The following is an 11,153-nucleotide window of genomic DNA, read 5'->3' as shown; positions in this document are numbered from 1 at the left end:
AAACTACGTTGGCTATATTTGATCGATTGATGATTGAGATTTTTGGACATATAAATTGGGGTTGGTTCTATTGGTGTAATTTTGCTTGTAATTTGGCCATGTGCATTGGACTTGTTTTGAAAGCCCTACAATTCGCTAGATGGTTATTAACAAGTTTGGGTTCATAAGAATCTATTACTACCCATTTAAATTTCTTTTTCTCCATTTTTCTCTTTCCTTATGTGCCAAAACATAAATCAGATTCTTTTTTTTTCCCTAACATGACCACTATTCATTATCAACTTAAAACCTCGGATACACGGACACGCCAATTGACTAACGTGTCCCATGTCGGACACGGATACGCGACGGACACGCGAAAATCCGTGTCCGACACGCCAAATGAAGTGTCCAATATTTTAATATTTTTTCGGACACACGGACACGGAAAGGACACGAAAGGGACACGGCAAGGACACGGAGGGGACACGGCAAGGACACGTGTTTTCTTTTTAAAAAAAAATTTAAAAACAGATGAATAGTACACTAGTACAGTAGTACAACTCTTCTCCACGGCTCCACCTCCACTGTCGCTGCCGCACTCCCGCACCACGCCACCGCTGGCTGCTCCTCCATCACAGACGAACGCTCGAACTCGGTGCTGCACTGCTGCTGCTGTGGGTTGTTCGAATCGAACACAGTTTAACACTCGAACTCGAAGAATCCCTAAAAATCAAAATTTTTGATTTTGTTTAAGGTATTTTCACTCTTTATCCTAAATCCTAATATTTATTTGGGCCGAGAATCGCTGCCATTTGAGTTTGCTGAATCTGAGTCAACTCGGACGCCATTAGAGGAGGTTCGTGTTTTTGCGCCTCACAAAGAATTAGTACTTTTGGGGATAATTAAGAGAGAGAGAGAGAGAGAGGGGGGGGGGGGGGGGGGGGGGAGAAGTCAGAAGATTAGAAGTGGAGGCGCTATTACTAAATGGAAAATGATGATGATGGATGATGAAGATTAGAGAGAAAGAGAGAGGGGAGGGATGAATTCCCAGCTTTTATATAAGATAAAGAAAAAATGATAAGTTTAATCCCGAATGATGATAGATGTCATATGGATGATGTGTGATGATCAAACTTAAATTTATCTATTTATTTGGTTTTCTTTGATTTGGTTTGTATGACTAATTTTAAATACTCATGTTGTTTATTTGGTACTTATTTGTATTTAATGTGAGTTTTATGTTTGTAAAGTGTTTATTTACATATATCAAATGAAAGATTGTAAAAATTATCTTTAATTTGATATATTTAGTATATTACCATTTTCGTGCCCCCGTGTCCGCCATTTTTAAGTTGGCGTTTTCCCGTACCCGTGTCGTGTCCATGTCCGTGTCCGTGTCCGTTTTAGTGCAACTTAGCTTAAAACCCCTTTATTCTCTGTTCTTCTGTGATGTCCAGTATAAAATAACCTTGCCACTCCCGGTTCTAATATATAGCAAGTAGGAAGCCCTAATTCACCTAAAACCATGAAGAAACCGCCATTGTTGGACCTCTTCTTGTCGCTTGAGATTGAAGGTAGATATCATACTTAGTTTTTTTTTCCTCTTTTCCTTCCTCTATGTGATTCTGTGTTATGTTGGCATTATTGACTCTTTGTATTCATTTTCGTTTTCTTTCTTTTGCCTCTTACAATTTTAATTGGCCCTCTTTCCTCTAATCTTGGATCAACATCAATGAACCTTTCTTGCTTTACTGTGGTTCGATAATCAACATTTCTTTTGGATCTCTATTCACTGAAAGTATCTAGGAAGGAGATGATAGTTGTGAATAGAACCCGACTCTTTGAACCATCATCATTGGTGAGTAGTTGCAGTCTCTTTAAAAGGGTCTGGTCAGGCTACATTTCTTGGAATTATTTTCATTAAAGTCTTTTGCGAATTGAAAATTATTAATACAAATTTGTTGTGATTACTCTGCTGTTATTGTGCTATGGTCAATGGATCAGGCTCAAGTGATGGTCATGCTTCTTTTAGATTGCTTGTAGGTTCAATACCGGTCGGGAAAGATGGGAATCCAAGGTGATGAGAGTGTGGATAGAGGACTTCTATGATTGAGTTTCAGGATACTATATGTAGTAGGCTTGTAGAATTTTGTAGAATTGTGTATTAGTATAGGTTATGCAGATATGTGGACTTTCATATTTTCATGTATATATGTTGTTTGAGGTTTTGGTGTAGATGTTGGTATTGTGACTAGCTGTCATAGCTGATGATTTGGAAATTGTGATATGATTTTATAGGAGTTTTTTTGACTTTGTCTTCATTTTGAGTTTAAGTAATCATAAGCATTAAGCAACAAGCTTCTCCTCTTTTGTTTCCCACTTCGTGACAGCACACATCAGAGCAACAGCACAAGAGGAAGTCTTAGTCTTAGTAAATAACAGTGATTTGTAAAGTTAACAAATCACCCTTATATTGTAGGATTTAATAGGGTGAAAGTTTTGTATTTTTAATTTATCATTTTTAATTTTGTTTATTTTATTATTATTATCTTTGTCTTTTTGTGTGGTTTACAAATCACAAGTTATTGATTAGGAATTATTGGCAGAAGAGTACTAGGTAATTTACTTTCCGAACTTCCTTTCTATAGATACGTTGATTTTTTAATTTTTAAAGTTTTTAGGGCTTCTCAAACTTCTCCTTCAGACATGCAAAAGCAATGCCAAAACACCATCAGGCCATCAACCCTTCAGCGGTCTGCCGCCACTCTCGCCGACAACTTTGTGCCTCCTCTTCCCTAACTCACCTTTTGATTTTCGTCTGAATCACCTCACAGTCGACACCGGGCACCCACACTTCCCTCCCCTCACCGGCATCTCTCGCTAGTCACCACCCTTCACTGCTGTTCACTGAGTGAACCCTAAAATCTCTTTCTCTATTCCTTTTCTCATCGCCATAAGCTCAACTGAGCAGCCGCCGCCAGTAGCGGGCAACTAATTGTTGAACATTTAGAGTATATAGATCTAGATTTGTATATACTACATACTTAGTATAATAGTGGGACTAAATAAATATATTATAAGTCCAATTAAGTGCCTTACAAAATCTGATGAATCATTACTTTGATTCATAAGTTTTGTTTGATGAATCATTACTTTGATTTATAAGCTTTGCTTGGTGAAACACTTTTGTTTCAAAATGAGGTATTGTTTGATACATAGCTCTATAAATAGAGGCTACATGCCAAAGGAAATTTCATCCCAATTTCATATCATTTATGATTTCTCTCTTAAGAATACTCTTATTCTTATTCTTCCTTTCATGAGATAATATTGAGAGAGTAATTAACTCTTAATATCATCAAAGTTCATAATTCACTACAACACTTGTATTTACTATTGCAATTTCCTTGTGCTAGGATTTTGTTGTGTAGATTGTATCTCATTGTGAATTTCATTTTATCATTCAAGCACCTTTTGTGGGAGAAATATCATAATAGGAAAGTGCATGAACGCCTTCTACTCATATCAAGTTTCCGAGCGACTTCTCTAATAGTCGCAACCTTATCTTCATGGTGTCCATTTGGTGATTTACAAAGCAAGAAGTTCCACTGCCATCCACACAAGGAAAATACAAATCGGTTTGTTTATTTGTATTTGCATTATATTTCCAATAATCTATTGTGATATTTTTTTCAAAGATGGCAAGCATTAAGGATCTCGTTAAATTTTTTTTCATCAAGTTGGACAATTATTTCAGTTGAAGTTTTGATGATGGCAAATGAAATATTTATTTTCATGGGTATCTTTAGTAAGAAGAAGTATCATGGAAAACAATAAGTTTTTCTAGAGATTTATTAATCATAAATTATGTTTGATATTTTTGTGTTTAAAGTTGTGAGAAAGTATTCACATACATTTAAATCTTCTTTTGGATGATCATATACATGTGTTCAAATTTTAATTTGAAGTAAAGCATGTTGGTAATTGTATTTTACAATGATATGATCTAGAGAAGTGGGTATGTGTTATTTTGATGATAAAGATTTATGATGAAAATCATAAAGTGTTATTTTTCTTAATAATTAATTAAGAAAAGAGAATAAAAATCTACTCATGTGATCATCCTGGTAATAGGGGAATGAAATTTTGTAGTATGGAATAAAAGTACTACAATGTTAGGATTTATACATTATATATAAATTAAAATTGCCAAGTATACATTAAGTATGTGTTTTACCGAATATTGATTGATTAAAGTATGATTATGTTCTATTATTGATGAAATTTATTCTTCATGAGGCATGTTTAAAGAAAGTGATTAATTTTGTTTTATCATGGTTATAATTGATGTATATCGTGTAGCATGAAAACCAAAGGTATGATAATTTTGTTTAGCATACTTTTGATTAATCTCAGTTTGTTGATTTGTAATTGTTTTATTTTTATTGTTCTAATTATGAAATAAAGTATCAATTTTATTGATGTAACCATTTTTGTGATTAGTTATGGTAGTTATTTGTAGATAACTACTTATAAGTAAATGATAAATTTATTGACTTTTGTCAAGTATCTCATGATGAGACAAAATTAAAGTGACATATTTTTTTTTACCCAAGTTCTTTATAGAAAATAAAAGGGGTAATGGTTTATATTGAAATACTCAAATGAGTTATGTAATTACCCAAGTCAATCTAGTTATATTATAACTAAGATTAAGGGGTAGAATTTTTATGTCATATGAATATACATATTTGCGTATATGAAACATATTAAATCTAAATTTAATATGGTCGGACCATTATTATAATAATTACATTTAAATTATTATGTATAATTCAACAATGTTGAAATTATAAGTGGTTGTTTTTATCATTACTTATGAAAATAGTTATGAAATAAATGTTATTCTATATAAGAGAATAAATTAATTTGCATTGATTTTACAAATTATGCTTTATGGTGATTAAAATTCCATAATGTTTATAAATCAAATTATTATTACTAGTTTGTAATAATATTTTTGGTATGTTTATTTGATCCATACAAGTAAATGGATGGTATATAATTTATTCATAAATTATATGTGACAAGTTGATTTATTTTAATAACTATAAAGTGATTACTATTTATGAGTATCTACTTATAAAATTGTGTCCTTTAAGACATGTGAATTATCAAGTGGTATGATAATGTATTTTATGCCTTAAGCATAAAATGTATATTATGGCAAATAAATTCCATAATGTTAATAATTAATTTATTATTACTAGTTTTTAATAATGTAAGAAATTTTCTCAAGTTATACATAATTATATGTATGAAATTCAGTTTTGAATTGAATCACAAAGAATTGTCATTTCTATTTGTGATTGAATGTTTACAAATAGGGGAGGTAATTTTAAACTTCCAAGTGTAAACTAATAAAGATAATATTTTATCCATAAACATTTGTCTTAGTTTTAGACAAAAGAGATTAAATTATCTCTTGTTTGAGATGTTTAATAAAAAGTCATTTTCAAGAAAAATGCGCACTAAGAAATTTGATTAATATGTTTTTTGGTCAAATGTACTAGAATGATATTACTTTTAGTGTTCTATATTTATTAAAACGCGAAAAGTGACCTATTGAGTTCTAGTGATGCAATCTAGAAAATGAAGATTGATGAACTATTGATAAGTTTAAGGCCCGTTTAGTGGCACAAAGCTTTAGACAAAAGCATGGTATCGGTCACCTCGATACATATGCACTCGTTGCAAGGACAACCATCATTAGGTTATTGGACCTTTGATGTATGTTATGACGAGTAAAAGAGTACCATGGGTTATGGTATAACTTATAGTGGTGAACCTCCTGTTTTGGAAGGTCATTTTGATGCTAATTGGATCATTAATAGATAAAAAAAATTCTTCAACTAGTGGTTGGGTATTTGTTTATGGGGGAGGTGCCATTTTATGGGCTTCCAAGAAAAAAACGTGCACAACAAATTTCGCTATGTTCGCGAAATTCATGGTGCTTGCTTAAGCAGTGAATGAAGCGAAATGATTAAGAAATCTCATGTTTGAGATAACCTTGTTGCCAAAGCAATTATCACCGGTGGAAATTCATAAGATTGCGCAACGATTTTGGGTAGAAGTTATAATCAAGTGTTTAAAGATAAGATCCGGACAAATTGCTCATAGGCACAGCCTACTGCAAGGATTTTTTGTTAAAGGGGTCATAATTCTTGATTATGTAAACATTACGTTCTAATTGTTTTATTAACCATAAGTAAGGTGTCAATTGAACAAGCGTCAATTGAGATCTGTTTATGTCAACAAAGTTTGAAGGAAAAGGCCCAATTCACACACAAGTAGCATTGTGTCTTGAATTCAATGTGGTAAAGTCCTTTAAAATCTTTGAAAGCAACAAGGATGAATGACCCATAGTTGCTTTAGACCGTGATGACAAGGTAGTCGCTTAAGTTCTCAAGGTCAAGGGTTGAAGAGCTCTCAGTGGTTTCTTATCACGGGGATATGTTTTACGTAGTGAGAACCTACCTATATAAGTTTGAAGTTTTGGCCGCTTCAAGTAGTCAAAGATTGGCATATCCGACTATGATAAACTTATGAATAGATATGGATACGGCCTTATATAATGTGTCAAGGTAAATGATAATGTGTTATTGATTTTGTGTGTATTTAACCTTCAAGTGGTTGGATGGGGCAGTTGATTCAATCCGTAGGGACATCATTCTAGTTCGATAGTTTGTGAAGTGTTTTATACTAGGCGTTAATTCAATCCGTAGAGATATTAGCGTTGATGCATGAAATGAAATTATATACTTAATGTGTAAAGGAAGAAGGAGGTTTGTTATACTCTAAATGGGGGAGGATTGTTGAACCTCTCGTGCAATGAAACAATTTTTTCTTGATCATGGTCTTATATAATGTGCAAGAAGGAGGTTCACGGCATACTAAGGAAGGATGCTTCAAGATTGTGGGATACCCTGAGTGGTGGGATGATCTACAGAAACGGCGGGCCGCCACCAAGGCACCGGCAAGCCGGACCGGCGGCAAGGCCCACCTAATTACTGCCGACCAACCCGATACATCATGTAGCAAATCAGGTAAAGGAGGTCACTGTTGCAAAGGGGAAGGAGAAACAGTAACCACAGAAGGGATGGACTACAATGGCGAAAACCAAAAAAAGGAAGAGAGAGAAAGTCTAGCCCTCAAGGAGGAAGAGAGAAGGGGGGACACCAAAACCCTTACCCCAACTCCTATTAATAATCACAACACCCTTAACTCCACCTCAAAACCCTCCAAACCCTTAGGCCCAAATATAAAGCCCAAAACAATCTCCACAAGTCTCCTTGGCCATAAACGCCACCCACAATGGATATTTGACTGCGGGGCAACGGATACAATGACCTTTGATTCCCGTGATCTTTTATTCACCCATACATCTAACCGAACCCACATACAAACTGCCAATGGGGACTCTGTCCCAGTTGACCAAGCTGGACCTGTCCAAATCTCTCCTTCACTTCATCTTAAAAATTGCTTGTTCATTCCCAGTTTATCTCATAAATTGTTGTCAGTTAGTCAGTTAACCAAAGAATTAAACTGTACTGTGCTTTAACCTCTGACCGTTCTATTGTGCAAGATGCTCAGACGGAGACGATCATTGGGCGTGGTACTGAACGAGGTGGACTGTACTATGTCGAAGAGGTGATTCAAAAGAGTGGTGCAATGCTTGCTCATGGATCTCCTGCTCACCAATTGAGGACTTGGCATCGTCGTTTAGGACATCCATCTTTAGGTTATCTAAAACAACTTTTTCCTTTTCTTAATAGTTGTACTAAACCCTTAGATTGTGAAACTTGTGTACAAGCTAAGAGTCATAAACATTCTTATTCTCCTAGTAATACTCGTGCTCCCACACCCTTTGATGTAGTGCATTCTAATGTATGGGGCCCAGCCCCACAAACTGACTCTCATGGTTTTTCATATTTTGTGTTATTTATTGATGATTGTTCTCGAATGTGCTGGGTTTATTTTTTAAAACACAAATCTGAGGTTTTTGAAGTCTTTGTCAAATACTATAACATGATCCTCACTCAGTTCAATACCAAACCTAAAATCCTTCGCTCAGATAATGGTGGTGAATATATCTCTCCTGCAATGAAACAATTTTTTCTTGATCATGGTCTTATTCATCAAACATCCTGCCCTGACACTCCACAACAAAATGGGGTTGCTGAACGCAAAAATCGTACCCTTGTTGAGGTAGCACGGGCTCTCATGTTTGACACTCATGTACCTGTCAAATATTGGCCTAAGGCTATTGCTACTGCCACTTATCTCACCAACCGCCTACCCAACAAAATCCTCGAATTCCAGAATCCTCTTGCCACACTCAATACATTTACTCCTGTTCTCTCTTCTCACTCCCTTCCACCTCGAATCTTTGGTTGTGTTGTGTATGTCCATCTCCCATCTAGAGTCCGAACAAAGTTTGAACCACGGGCAGTCAAATGTGTGTTTCTTGGGTATGGTACTACACAAAAGGGATATGGATGTTATGATTCTGTGCATCACAAACTTTATACCACCATGGACTGTGAATTTTTCGAACAAACTCCTTACTACACCCAACCTCGATCTCAGGGGGAGATTATGAGTGAGGATCTCAGCTGGTTGACTCATCCCTTGGCTCCCCTGGCTGACAGTCGAGCTCCCAAAGATCAAGTAGGCACTACCACCGATATTGCCACTGACATCGTTACTGAATCATCTCCTCAGACTACTACTCCAGTCCCTGAGCATTCGGCTGAATAAGAAGTGGCCGAACAAGAGGTAACACTGAGTCCTATTGCTCCTTCCATTGATATATCCACTGACCATATTGTGCCAAGTAGTGTTGTTGTCCCCAGGAAATATAATCTGCCCCCTCGAAGTACAAGAGGAATGCCTCCTAATAGGTATGAGCCCGAGTATGAATCCCAGAGATCCCGATACCCTATTGGTAGACCTAGTGATGGCCACGGGGCGGGTTACCCGGAACCGAACCGGTCCCAAACCGCTTGGAACCGGATCCGAAACCGGAACCGTTTGCGACAGGTTTCGAACCGCCCCGAACTGCGGAACCGTGAAACCGCCGGAAAAAAGTTGCCGGAACCGTGAAACCGCCGGAAAAAATTGCATGAACCGGAACCGGGACCGGTCCGGGTGAACCGGCCCACCGGTTCCATGGAACCGTGAAAAGAGCCGTTGGAAACTAGCCGTTTATAGCCGTTGGGATTTTTCTATAAATACCCACCACTTTCCATCATTTTCATTCACAACTCATCTCTTCTCCTACTCTCTCTACTTACTCTCTCTACTTAATTACTTAATTACGCAATTATTCTCTTAATTACGCAATTATTCTCTTAATTACATAATTAGTCTTTTAATTATTTCTTAATTTAGTTAATTACATAATTAGTCTATTAATTATTTATTTATTTCTTAATTCTATTATTATTTCAATATTATCAATCAGGTCTTCTTTTTTGAAAAAAGCCTCAAAAAAGGTTACTAAAGTGGCAAAATCATTGGGAGGTTCTAGCTCGTCCAAAAGAAAGGCCACTTCTACTCCGTCGGTATCAACAACACCTTCGATTAGTAATTATAATTATGAACCAAATTATCCAGATGGGTACGACCCAGAATTACATAATTATGCAGAAGAAATGGAAAGAGAAATACAAATTGATGAAGAAGAAGAACAAGAAGAGGAACCAACGACCCCTATTGGGATACATGTATCTCGACAGTCGTCAACAAGATCACATGAAGAACAACAACAAGAACAACAACAAAGACAAGCTCGTGGTAAACGAGTCAATTTCCAAACTATCGGTTAGTTTTATAATTTTATTTTTCAAATTAATTAAATTTTAAATTATTTATTTGTTTAATTATAGTTTTATAATTTTAAATTATTTATTTAGATGAAGATGAACCAGTAACACAACCTTTTCCGGCAATGCCACCTCCTGGTGGTAGAGCTGTTTCACATGTGTGGTCGTATTTTACAAAAGAACCAACCGACAATCCAGATGTTTTCTTATGCACTTGTCAAATTTGTGAAAGTCAAGGAGTAAAGCCCTTAGTTTATACAGTTTCGCCAGAGGTAAATACTTTTTAAGTTTTTATACATACATTATATATTCATATTTTATAAAAATTTATTTATTGTGTTTTGTGAATACGTGTTAGGTGGTGGTACAGGATCTTTTAACAAACATTTGGCAAAGAAGCATAGAATCACAAAAGAAACTCATGCAGCAAGCGGCAGCGGGACCACAAGTGGAAGCCGACAATGGGACATTCCCAGCACATGTATGCCTTTTAAATATAATCGTAATGATATGATTGATGAATTTTCTAAGTATGTAATTTGTGATGAATTGCCATTTAACCATGGTGAAAGTAGGGCACACGAGCGTTTCACTATAAAAACTTTGCAACCACAATATAGACCAATCCCTAGGAGCACGCTTAAACGACGCACAATTAAATTATAAGAAACAATGCGCTATGAATTAGTAGAAATGTTTAAATCTTTTAATGGTAGGGTTAGCATAACAACTGACATTTGGTTTGCTTCCCCACATTTAGAATCTTATATGTGTGTAACAGCACATTGGATAGATCAAAATTGGATTATTCAAAAAAGAATAATTGCTTTTGAGACAATGCTTAAAAGACATACGGGTGAAAACATAAAATATAGATTAGTAGAGATATGTAGAGAATGGAACCTATTAGATAAGATATTTTGTTGTTTTACTGATAATGCAACCACTAACATTAAATGTATAGAACTTTTGTATAACGAACCTGCATTTAGTTTTATCCTTGGGGGTAGCTTATTACACATACGTTGTTGTGCTCATATAATTAACTTATCTTGCCAAGCAGGTAGAAAACAGTTAAGCGATTTATTAGATCCAATTAGAGATATAGTGAAGTGGCTTAGGATTGGAAAGATAAAGAGACAATATAAACAATTATGTGACCAATATCAACTAAAAAAAGTGTATTGGTCATTAGATACTCCTACACGTTGGTGCTCAACCAACGATTTATTAAGAAAGACGATTGCTTATCGTCTAGTTATAACACAACTGTATAGTGAGTGT

Source organism: Amaranthus tricolor, chromosome 7 (genome assembly GCF_026212465.1).
Source record: "Amaranthus tricolor cultivar Red isolate AtriRed21 chromosome 7, ASM2621246v1, whole genome shotgun sequence".
In the NCBI taxonomy this organism is placed as follows: Eukaryota; Viridiplantae; Streptophyta; class Magnoliopsida; order Caryophyllales; family Amaranthaceae; genus Amaranthus; species Amaranthus tricolor.
This window is presented reverse-complemented; position numbering follows the sequence as displayed.